A 12,426-nucleotide genomic window follows, 5' to 3' on the forward strand; every position below is an offset into this window, starting at 1 on the left:
AAAATCAACGAATCCCTGCCACTTCCGTTTTTCGCACTTTTATCCGCCTTGTTCCCCTGCAATCGCGGCGACAGCATCGCGCTGTACAAAAATTTCTCGTTACGCAATTCATTATCCCACAGCCCTGCAAGCAATGATGGAAGAACCCATCGCTTCGCTGTTCCCAATACTTATTCAGTTTCACGTCTTCCGTATTGATTCTTCTTAGCCGGGCCTGCTATATACGGTTGACGAGGACTCTCTTCTCTCTCTCTTCTCTCCTCGTCTTCTCTCCTCTCCTCTCCTCTCCTCTCCTCTCCTCTCCTCTCCTCACGTCTCGTTCGCAACGGCCGCAGGCGTGTCACGTGATCAGGTCTCGTTGCCACGGGACACGATGCGGTGGGTAGCCGTTGGCTGCTCTTGGACTTATCGAGCAATAAATAGATCCTAGGCTGCCGCGTTGCGTTGCCTTGCCTTGCGATGCGTTACGTGACATTACGTTTCGCCGTCGGCCCCGTTAGCTTCAAATTATTACAAATATGTATGTATAGAGAGGACGGACAATCGATTTACAAGCGATGCAACGAACGAGTCCGAAATTGCATCGATCGGATCAGATTGATAAGTGCGAACCTTCGCGCAATGGGCAAAGTTACGAATCGGAAAGTCAGTTATCGAGTTGCGAAATTGCTAAGGTATAGCTGTATGAATCGGGAATTGAGCCAATATGCAGGTTTGTTTTGCCTAGGTAGCTCGTTTGATCAAGTGACACGAAAAGAAAATAATTGGTATTTAGCAATGACGGTGGGAAAAGAAATCTTCCCTCGATTCTTTTGATTCATTCTGTTTTGAAGCGTTAGCCTGCTTCAGTTTGTGGCAATAAATTTGTCTTCTTTTTTTTTTTTTTTTTTGCTGAAACAAACTCTGAATACTAGCTTTTGCCGTACGAAAAAATCCCTCCGTTGTACTTCGCAACATGTGACTTTTCCCTATAACTCGGATAAACGTTTAAGCAAAAGTATGTAGTTATTACAATTCGCCTAAACAGTCGCGAGTGTGCTCTTGCATGGATATAAGCTTTTATACAATTGAATTATTCTTAGAAATGACGGTAGCCTTTTTTAAATTAAATTAAAAGTACCGGAAACGAGATATATTAGTTATCAAAGTGAGGACTATTTGTACCTTTTATTTGTTTACATGTATATAAAAATGTTCTGATAAATAGCCTGAAGTTTATATCGCTGATCGCTATGATCACCGTCGTTTTAGCGATGTTACGTGGTATGGTGCAGCGTATAGTTTAATACAACCGTGGCGTATATATGTGTACGGTACATGCAGTGGCGTAATGTAAGGAAGCGAATGAATGAATGCCGAATGAATGAACGAATGAGAAATGTATACGCGTGCAGAGCCACGGCATGTCAGGAATGTTGAATATACTCGCGTTGTATTCGGTTTGCTCAGCTGTCGGGTGAGATATTTGCGTCTGATTAGAAAATTGAATAATCGAGTAATTGATTAGTGGCTAACCTCTCTTTTCCTTAATACACCAATAACCATATTTCGAATGCCGTTACCTTTTTCTCTCTTTCTCTTTCGCTGCATAAATGGACCTGAACCAACGATCTTTCACGACTGACAATGAATGAACGAATGAATGAATGAGTGAGCGAATGAATGGACCAAGTCAATGACGATGCTTGTTGTTATTCATTTTATTGTGGCCCGTAGCCGACATTGCGATGCTAAACCGTCAGTCATTCATTGTTTTATCTTCCATCGTTAACCGAAATCGCATGCAACCTACCGTTAGAGTATAAAGAATGCAACAAATGACGGGAACTAGTATAAACGCGAGAAGAAGGAAAGAAACAACAGACGATGAACGTAAATTATATTTACAAGCTCGATAAAATTCATACTCGATTAATCGAGTGGTTGTTATAGTTAATGCGGCTCAAAGTTCACCTATCATGCTTTACGGAACGACGATTTTTCCTTTTGAACTTTTATCAGCGAATGTTGCGGAACATGTGACACGGATATGAAAAATTTAAACAACCGATATCAAGATCATTAATTTACGAGCTAATACAGATCCGAACGCTTATTATACCTATTATTACACATTACTCGAATGTTTCAGTTTTTATAACAAAATATTTACTTTCAATGTTTCAACTGATTGCGAACGGAGTTACATACTGTTTCAACCGGTCCATTGTTTTTCAAGCTGACTTAATTATATCCGGATCTCACCGACAAATGTATTTTCTTTCCGTCGTACAATCACTGAATTCTGCGTGTCCGGTCACTCTGACTCGCTCACATTATTACTTTCATTCTTCTAATTCATCTTCATTACACAAATCATCCTACATTGGTTGCATGATTTTATTATTTTATTTATCTTTACACGAATCAAACAGGTGTGTGAAAAATATGGAACATTTCACAGACTTCTTGCCGCAGACTTATGGCGTTTTAATTTAAACAAAGTTCGACCTCCGTACCAATTTGAGATACGAGGAGAAGGAGTATCGAGAGACGACTCGGCGTGGCCAATTAAAATCCTCCGACCCGAACTCGAACGAAAATAACTTCAGCCAGGAATATTCCTTGGCTCAGAGGATGCGGACTCGAGGACACTCGGTCGGTTTCTTGTGTCATGTTGCATACCTGGGTGCCGGGACGATCAAAATTGACGGCAGCCGACTCGGCTATGGTGGTGTCGGTGCAGCGGGTGCACTGGGCCCCATACTCGTTTTCCCCCTTAAGCAGAGGGGCAGGGGAGAAATAAAAGGAAAGGAAGCGAGGCGGGAACCCCGGGACTTGAGAGGCAACGGCCGCGCAGTAACGTGTAGTTTTCATGGCGTGGACGTCGTCGACTCGACGAGACGGGACGAGAGGGCGGCCATACTTGACGGTTTGCTTACGCCGCTTCTGTCCTTGCGCGGAAAAAACCATCTCGGCCATTCGTGAGGAGAGGAGGGAAAAGAGGTTGCCGGAGACGAGCGACAATTGTTAATCCTGACGATTAGACGGCCCGGAAGATTGTCCGAGTGGTGTTTGTGTATAAATTTATACGATCAAAGAAGCTGTGCAGTGTCGCGATTATCGTTAACCATATTATTACTTATCCTATTCGCCCGCGACGTGTGATTCGAAGTGATTTTCAATCACGATCGATCATTCATTTTTCGTTTCTTCGTCACACTTGCGGTATACAGGCGTTTTCAACAAACAATTGTCGCAAATGTCAGTTACTTATGTTAGGGGAACGGGCGTTCGCTGGATGAGGATAAAGGCTCAGCACTCCCGTGATTCTGCAGATGCATCGTTAGATTCAAGGTATCACTCGAGATTTTATCCAGCGTCTTCTTTCATTTCGAAATTTTACGTACTGTCGAACTTTTAGTTACATCAAATCGGCGTCGAATGAATTTGGTGTAGCAAGTGTATTGATACACTTTGTTTTATCTGGTATTCATATTTATATTCGATTTTGGATTGAAAATCCCGAATAATCTGGTAATCCACGGTAAACTCGTGTGGAAAAATTTCGTTCAAGTGGATCAAGTGGCGACTCTACTATTTTCTCTACCTTGTCAGGTAGTCTGTACACTGACGGAAACTTCTAGTTGTTGTTAGTTTTTACGATCCTTGACTGTTTCCATTTTTTTTTTTTTTTTTTAACGTAATTGAAAAATATCCTTCTTCGGGGTACAAATTGGAAACTAGTCTTATAGCCGTAACCATAAAATCTAATGTCTTTTTCTATTCTTTTTGATAACGCGGTCACTTGTACCTGTTGCTATGATCCAATGTTGGTCTAACAGTAAATTGATGCTCAGGCCTTATTTATTTATTTATTTGTTTATTTATTTACTTATTTATTCAAGCGCAGTAAACTGAACAAACCGATTCAATGTTGTAATAACCAGAAAATGCATTATCGATAATTACAATCCAGTATAAGTATCTGGTATTTCAAAATTGTTCCTCGCATCCGTTGCCTCTTGAATTTGATGTAATACAATAAAATTCGCTGCCACGTGATTACCCGTATGACGGGATTGTTTATTGAACAACAAAAAAAAAAATCAAAAGCCAAGATTTATTGAGACTTTTAGTACTTGAGGAAGAGAGCGATAAATCGAGGCGGACTATTAAAACATGGACACGATGCATTCACGCGATCTTATGCTCGCGTATATGAAATAATTGATTCAATAAATCGCATGTACACAGTGATCGAAAAGTTGTGAGATCCTGCACGTTTGCATAGATAGAAGTTTCATCGATACTAATTATTATTATTTTGCCGTGCGTATGTGTGTATTATATGTATTGTGTATAGGTACGTTTATTACCATAATTATTTCGTAATTGGATCGATTTGTGTCGGATTTATGAATTATTTATGTAGACGTTGCAGTGTATGTGACTTACGCAAAAAGCCGCTCGTCCCGCGATGTCGTAAGGTTGTTGCGGTAGGTCCGGAGGCTTCTTTCTCTATTCCCGAGACTCGTTGAATTTTTAAATTTATTCAATTGCTTTATAGTTTGTCTTTTTTTTTTTTCACCGTACTAAACGATTTTCTTCTTTTTACCGTACTGTAAAGCAAGTACTGTTAGTTTCTTGCTAATCGGTATAAGATAAATCGTGGAGAGATGAAGAAAAATAGCGAAGCTGATTTTACTAGTTTTAATAATTCATGTCAAATCTCGAGAGTCGTGCACGACGTTAAAGCATTGACACAACTACTGATATAACACATGATTTTTCTTTTAATTATCACAATGTTGTTAAGGATAGTTACAAGTGAAAATAAATAGTGATGTAAACATTTTATAGTTAATCTTCGTTCACCCAAATTTGTCATACCAAGTGGATTCATATTTTAATTCAGAGACTGGAAAGAAACTTAATCGCGATGTTGAGAAACCGAGAAGATTTAGAAAATTCATATTTAATTTCACCATATTACCACTTTGATTAAGTGAAGATGAGAGGTACTTGAATTACTACTACTTTTTCCCCCGTTTTCAAAACCATTTCTACTTCATAAAAAACTGATGATTCGCACATCTGTGAAACTTCATAATTTTTGTATTTGCTCGAAATTTGAACTCATAATAGGCTTTAACGAAACGAGTAGTTTTCATCCGGTATCAAACATTTATGTTGCACATTTGTCCAGATATTATTTAAATTAATGTCGGGAAACGGTATTTTTCAAACAGCTCCTTGCGTCGCAATTCTTCTAAATTTTTTAAAAAATTTCATAATTATCGATGCAGCGTAGGGAACAAAAGTTCCAACAAGCTACCCCATAATTGTACCAATAATTCGCAATTGACAATTTTCACAATGTATCAAAACTGTCGAAAATATTAAAAAATTTCTGTTGCAATAAAAATTTTCCTCAACGCCGTGAATCTTCCGTTACAAAGAATGTACAAAATTCATTCATTCAATTATGAAAGCGTCATCTTATTTCGAGCAGTATAATTAATGTCGACTTTTATCGACGTATTGCATCGGTTAATTACGACGATGTATTTAAAATTTGTAAAAACTGATGTGACGCAAAAAATTTGACGATTTTCAATTGAATTCAAATCGTTTTATATACCAAATTATAAATACATATCCATGTATACAATAAATTGTAAAATTTCAACATTAACACGTATATATATATATATAACACATATATTACAACATGCGATTTCGTGGCGTATAGCGGTGATAAACGGAATCGTAAATAAACCGAGACATACATAAATAATGATGCGAGTGAGTCACCGATACGCCTCATATTTTCATTCATAAATGCCCCCCCTCCCAACAACGTCTCTCCCCCCCTCTCTCTCTTTCTCTCTCTCTCTCTCTCTCTCTCTCTCTCTCCCTCTCTCTCTCTCTCTCTCTTCTCTGCCTCGGTTCGTACATCGTCGCGGGCGGCAAACGTGCTGCGCACACATCGTACTACATACATTTATATGGTCCGTGGTGCGCCGGCGCGGCTCGAGCTAATATATAGCTTGTTATTTTATGGAGTAGTCGTATAGTGCGAGCGTTGTGTGCGCGTATCACAACACACCATGCTTTGCATATATATTACATGACCTTCATGTATATATGTATTATTATGTACACGGTATGGCCTGTGCGCGTAGGTATTGTATGTAGGTGTCTGGGTCAATGTCTCTTCCGGCAAAGACTCTCTCTTTCCTCTCTCTTCTCTCTTCTCTCTCTCTTCTTCTTTCTCTCCGCCGTTTTCTGTTTCGACAATTTACGTTTTGAATACAAGTGCGGAAAGTCGACAAAACTCTTCCGTAAGTATCTCTTACCGTTGTCCAATATTTATCTCGTGTCGTTGAACTTCGTTTTAACAAATCGGGGAAAACCTGGACTGTATGCCGTTGTATTTTAACCGTCTTGTCTCTGAAGTATGATCAACGCGGCGTCAGATCACGCGGTGAAATACAGGGTGACTCGAAATGTTGGTGAATCGTTCTTTTTATTTAGTCGAAAGTCTCAAACATGCCTCGATAAACGATGTTTTGCAATCGGCTTATTAATTGTAACTTCTATTATATTGTCTTGAAATTATTAATGGTATCGGGTTTAACTGTATTTTTAGCTTTCGTTGATTATCGAATTCCATTTCATTCGTACATACTTACATACATACATTCATTCGTTCATTCATTCATTCATTCGTTCGTTCATTCATTCATTCATTCATTCGACGTTGTCATACTGGTCTTGGTTAATTGAAAAGGAATTGTTGATGAACTTGTGTAACTGAAAGGAGTTTGAGCGTTAATTATTACAGCAATTTATAAACTGTTATAACCTTATGAATTCCAATTAGGCAGCCAAGTCAATGTTATATTTAACTTTAAGTTTCCTTATAATTACATGTGATTGAAAATTATTTGGAGCTTTTTTTAAGATGCACACTGTAGCAAATTTCGTCGGAAAACCTTAGAAAGTTGTGATAGTAATAGGCATGCTACCGAAAGTAACCATTAGTGATTGACTCGAATAGAACAATTTGAATTTGAAACTGGAATAGAGTGGCGCAAACAGTTGAAGCAAGGAAGTCGGCGAGGAATAGAATTTTAACATCACGCAATTATCAATTGCGTCATTAAATCGCAGTTGTTGATTCAATGTTTGGAAAAAATATCACGGTTATTCGAAAATGTTTATGAATAGTTGAAAAATCGTATATCTTATCAAACGCTCGACTTAACTAGTGACTTTTCGTTTGTTATTCGTATCGCTTCACTTTGATATAAAAATTGCTGTAACATTGCTTGTTATTGAGGCATAGCATTGAATTGACGATCCTTAGGCGACTCCGAGATCAGCATCAGGTACAGGTGCACCGTAATGTAATGTACTCGGTTAATTGTACGAAAGAAAGAGCAAAAACTTTTCTATCGCCCGAAAATTTTTGGAAATTTGATATAATTTTAGAAGGGAGAGAAAAAAAAAAAAAGAAAACAGAAAATGCATGATTTACGATTGCGAAATGATACGAATCACAATACAATGCTGTCACACTTTTACATCGTTAATTACATATACTTTTATGGAATTACAGTCAACCTCATTGTCAGTGTATAATTTCTTAGCCCTTTGTTTCTTCGCCATACTTCTCGAAGTTTAGAGGAAAAATACGGTCGTTATCAAGATTTGCTCATCCGCTTAACGCGTGTTTATTTACACCTCTAGTCATCATTTATGCGGTGACTACTTTTTGCATATGTATATCTATTGTGGTAATCGGTACACAAAATGTTGCATTGTTAATCTTGAAACATGAATCAGGATGTAGCAGGTTTTAATCCTTGCGGTGTATTAACGCTATATACAGGTGAGGGTAAAAAAAAAAAACCCGTCCCGATTAGAAACGTGAATAAAATCCAAACGTGCGGTTTTCAAAAAATTTATTTCGCTTGAATTAGGTAATGAATAAAATCTTCTTCACATCTTTCGTAGGATCTGTATATCGATGTACTAGATCTTAAATTTTCAAACGAGTATGATTTTTGTACCAAAACTGTCAGGGTATGAAAAATTGGAAACGGAACGTATTTTGGGATGCGATATTCCGGCTTTTAAAGAAACCGTGAATTCTGAGGTTATTTTAACGGTCACCGCAGCCTAAACCGTCAAATCTCACGTTCGGTGCTGACATTGTGCCAAACGCGTCAGCTCTGTCATTCAGTCGGTGGTGTTGACGGGTTGTTGGGTTGTTACATTATACCAGATGTTGAAAACATCGAATAATGCTTTGGATCCCGCGAACCGAAACACATAATTAAACGACAACAGGGTCAGCTGTAATCGATTATGTGCCCTCCAAGTAAATGCAGCGTATTGTCATTTTGGATGAGATACTCGCCCAATGCTTGAGATCATTTGCGATTTGAATCTGTGGCGTTACTTTGGAGTTTATTGCAAACAGCGAAACGATTGCGCCAACAGTTGTCGCAGCTAACGACGATGGCGTGATGTAACTTTATTCATTAATTGTGTTTAATCTAGATGTCACTCTCATGTTCGCGTTTACGTCTGTTTCAGGTGTGATGGGGCTTACTGACGCCAGCAAGTATGAGCTGAGACAGCATAACTAATTGTAAGTATAATTTATTGTTGTAGATATATCACGTCGGTTGTGTGTGTGTGTGTATATATATATATATTATAGTATAAGATAATCGCGATTTAAATTATTGCTCGAATATGGACACCTAGGGACTAAATTCATCGAAGAAACCTATACGACTACGAATAATTTGTAAAACCTATGGTATGTTTGAGTGAAAAGTATCAACCTATCGGTTTGATAATATTTGATGAAACAATCCATGAATGAGATGGATCACTTAATTTTCTTCGGATGTTTTTTTTAAGTCTCACATAAAGCAAAATTTGTCGAGTTATTTGTAATCGAAAACTTCGCAAAGATTTTTTTTTTCATTATTCTGTTATTTTATAATAATACAATAGTCGAAGTTTTATTTTGAACAGGCACGTCTCTAGATTCACAGGTTCAGAAAAAAGTACGCGATGTGAAAAATTCGATGTAAAATTTTTCAGTTGCTAATTTGTTGGTTAGTTTTTTGAAGATTTAAAAAATATCGACATACTGCATGAAAAGTAGACGTATATGTAGTTCGATATTTCCTGCGCTTTGTAAATTAATCCGGAAAATTAAACGTCCCGTCTTGTTTTCGCGGAGAAAAATATAATATAAAACTTTTGGCGTGCGCAAATCTTGAGTCTATCTAAACACGCTATTACGTCATCGTTATTCGAAGGGTTTCGACAATAAGATCGGACGAAAATTCTCACGAGCGATTACTTTTATTTGTTTCATTGAATTGATTTCAGTCGAATGGTTGCGCGTGCTTTGAACACTGCAATTGGACATGTCGAGCAGTATATTTTGCGAATTTTTAACCTAAATACAAGAAGACTTCATCCTGAAATCGGAAAATTGACGGGCAAGTCAGTCGTTCGTGAAAACTATTTGAGCGTCTCACATTACGGACTGTTTATACGATGTACTTCATTAATGTGAAATATTTTTTTTGTCTTGCTTCCATGAGGGTCAGCTACATGCGATGACAAATGATCTGATTCCATATTGATTAGTGGTTTTCCTGTCGCAGGATGCTTTGTTCTCTGAATCCTAATTTTGAATGAGCATTTGATAACTTTTTTTAAATACAATTTTTATATCGTTGACACGTTCCATTTGATTCCTTTGTTATCGAATTTGCTTCAACCGCAGTGTGTAAATCCCTTTGGTTTGTAACTGCGGTGTCAAGGGGTGTTACGCCAAAGCGATTGAGATCTCGATATCGTTCGGAATCATTTTGTAATCTGCGAAATTACACTGAAATTATTAATATTGAAATGAAATTCTGCACCGGTAATCGTCAAAGCGATCGTTGGTAGTTGTGCGAAATCATTTAAAATCACCGGACTCTCTCTGTCATCTTACGATATCGTATGAAATTTTAGAAATCATGGGAAATCACGTAATCAAAGTAAAATTTATTTTGTCAAATGGTTTCTCGTAATCACATTTATCAAATGTAAACGATCACGAAATATTTAGGAGCGGTTAATGTGCTCGCCAAATGGCTACATTGTGCTTTTTTCTAGTAGGTTCTGCTTTACGAACGTCAACTTTAATTATTCGATTAATTACCGACTCTTCTGATGGATGGATGGATTATTCCAGTCCTGACAAAAGAGGATGAATTGGTGTTAGGAAAAGACCTGAGCTCAAATATTCATTCGCTTTGTATACTTTTCGTACACTTGCCAATTCAGTGTAGCTAAACCTCAAGCACCATACCGTACCTATAACAGATTTCCCTGAAAAATGTCTTCCGAACCTCGGCTCATTTTCTTGAAATCAATCATACTTCAAACTTCGACTCTACGACGCCCTATTGGCGTAACTCTACAAATGAAACATCGTACAACGAATATTGGACAGTTATCTTTTTCAAACAAATTTAGGAGCCTACTGTAAGTTGGGATGTGTTTCTCTGGATAATAATAAACAGAGTGAAGTTTGGTGACTACCAAAGCGTTCGGATAGCCAAGAATCGCAGAACTTCATGGGGTTCGTTGGGGTCTTCATGTGTCGTAGAAATATATCGTCTGGTATGTTCAATCTCGTTTATTGTCGCTTTAGCAACCGATGTATTCATAAGCTGGTGGCTTTGCGATTACAAATGTTTTTGGTAACGTCGGTAGTAATTATTCGATAAACGTCGATGTGAAAGGGCACGATGGAGAAGCGTCAAGACCATAAGATAACTACTGTCGTCAGCCTGAACCGCAGGCGTTTAATCGCGACCCACCCGGTCCGCATCCCTGTATATTAAGACTCGGGTAAAGATGGCGGCTTGCTGTCCCGGCTCTCTGCCATTACGCGATTCCAAGGAATCGTACACTCGTAGTTTACTCGTAGTTCGTGCGAAGGATGGAATCACGGTGGACGGCGCAGAGAGGAGAGAAGCGAATAGAAGAGGAGAGGAGCAGAGGTGAGTCGAGAGGAGAGGAGAGACAGAGAAAGATAGAGAGAAACAGAGAGAGAGAGAGAGATAGCAGCAATCAATACGCAGCCGACAGCAAAACCACTCCAACCTAGCCGAGCCCGAGTCAACCTGACCCCTCCAACCCAACGTCGTTGGATACTCGCCGAGATATATGCTTCCCATCTATACGTAGGCTGCACATGTCTCTACACTCGCCACATCTTCATAACGGAGAGTTTACTCGGGAGAAATTCTCTCGCTTTGGAAACATTGTTGTACACCCATCGTATTGTGCCATGCCACTTGGCCATTTTCACTCGTGAGTTAGCTGAAAATCTGATTAATTCTCCCCGTTTTGCAACGGGTTGAGCTTATCAAGATATGTAACTGCAGTGATGTTTATTATACGGGTCACAAGCTTCACTGACGAGTATAAATTTTATATGTTGTTTGAGGAAGAGGAGTAACGGGAGGATGTGTGCTTGCATTGTGTACACTTGGGAGATTGAAGCTAACTCTAACGTTAACGTCACGAAACATCAGGAGGAAGTTCATTATTTCGTAATTTTAGAATGACTTTCGACGAGGAGTTAGCTGTTTTGAGAAATATGGCTATGTTTGGTTCGTTATGATTTACTTAATGTCAGATAATTCTAATGGCGCGAAGTAAAGATATTTTTGCTGAACTTGCCTTCTTACAATAACGGTACTAACTTTAATCACACGTGCACTTATCTATCGTCCAGACAGCGCACTGACGGTATTTCGTACCTTGTAACAGCATTGAAAACGCGAAGTGTGCGTGTCCGATCAACTTGCACATATCGACAAGCCTGATCCATGGTTTAATCGTTAGTCAGTCAGTTGTTCAGAGAGTCCTGTAATTGCTGTCTTGACTGTCGATGATTTTAGAAATTTTCGAACGATACAAATTACAAATCAACTTTGATTACCATTTGAATGGTTCCATCACTCCAATAACTAGCTCGCTTGTAATATCCGTATCATCATAATACTTAACACGTTCACAGAGGATTGAATTACTGAATGAAATAGACACGCGTCTGACTGTATGAAGTATTTCTGATTTTTACTTGAATGTTTCTGTAATGTTGTTACTGCAAAAAAGCGCTTTGAAGATAATGTTACGATTGTGTTGAATCACTTTGCTGATGAAATAATCATTGCGTTTACAGTTGATACAGATATTGCATACATTAAATGACTCGTGATGATAGTTTATTACTAATAAATTTCGTTTAACGATCACCGTCTACTATTACGAGTTACATCAGCGTAGCAATGAGTTTACAACTACACAACGTTATGAATGCAAATGCGAACCTGCGCGATAAAT

General features: G+C 38.4%; 1 protein-coding gene across 16 annotated transcripts in view; it reads left to right on the forward strand.

Moving 5' to 3' along the window:
* Positions 1-12,426, forward strand: part of LOC124215960 (bromodomain adjacent to zinc finger domain protein 2B) — a 116,452-nt gene that overhangs the window by 56,437 nt on the left and 47,589 nt on the right. For all 16 annotated transcript variants that reach the window (XM_069135663.1, XM_046619933.2, XM_069135666.1 and 13 more), the window contains one exon: positions 8,590-8,644. The gene's annotated coding sequence lies outside the window, so the exon portion shown is untranslated. The remainder of the gene's footprint in view (positions 1-8,589; positions 8,645-12,426) is intronic.

Source organism: Neodiprion pinetum, chromosome 4, assembly GCF_021155775.2.
Source record: "Neodiprion pinetum isolate iyNeoPine1 chromosome 4, iyNeoPine1.2, whole genome shotgun sequence".
Lineage (NCBI taxonomy): Eukaryota > Metazoa > Arthropoda > Insecta > Hymenoptera > Diprionidae > Neodiprion > Neodiprion pinetum.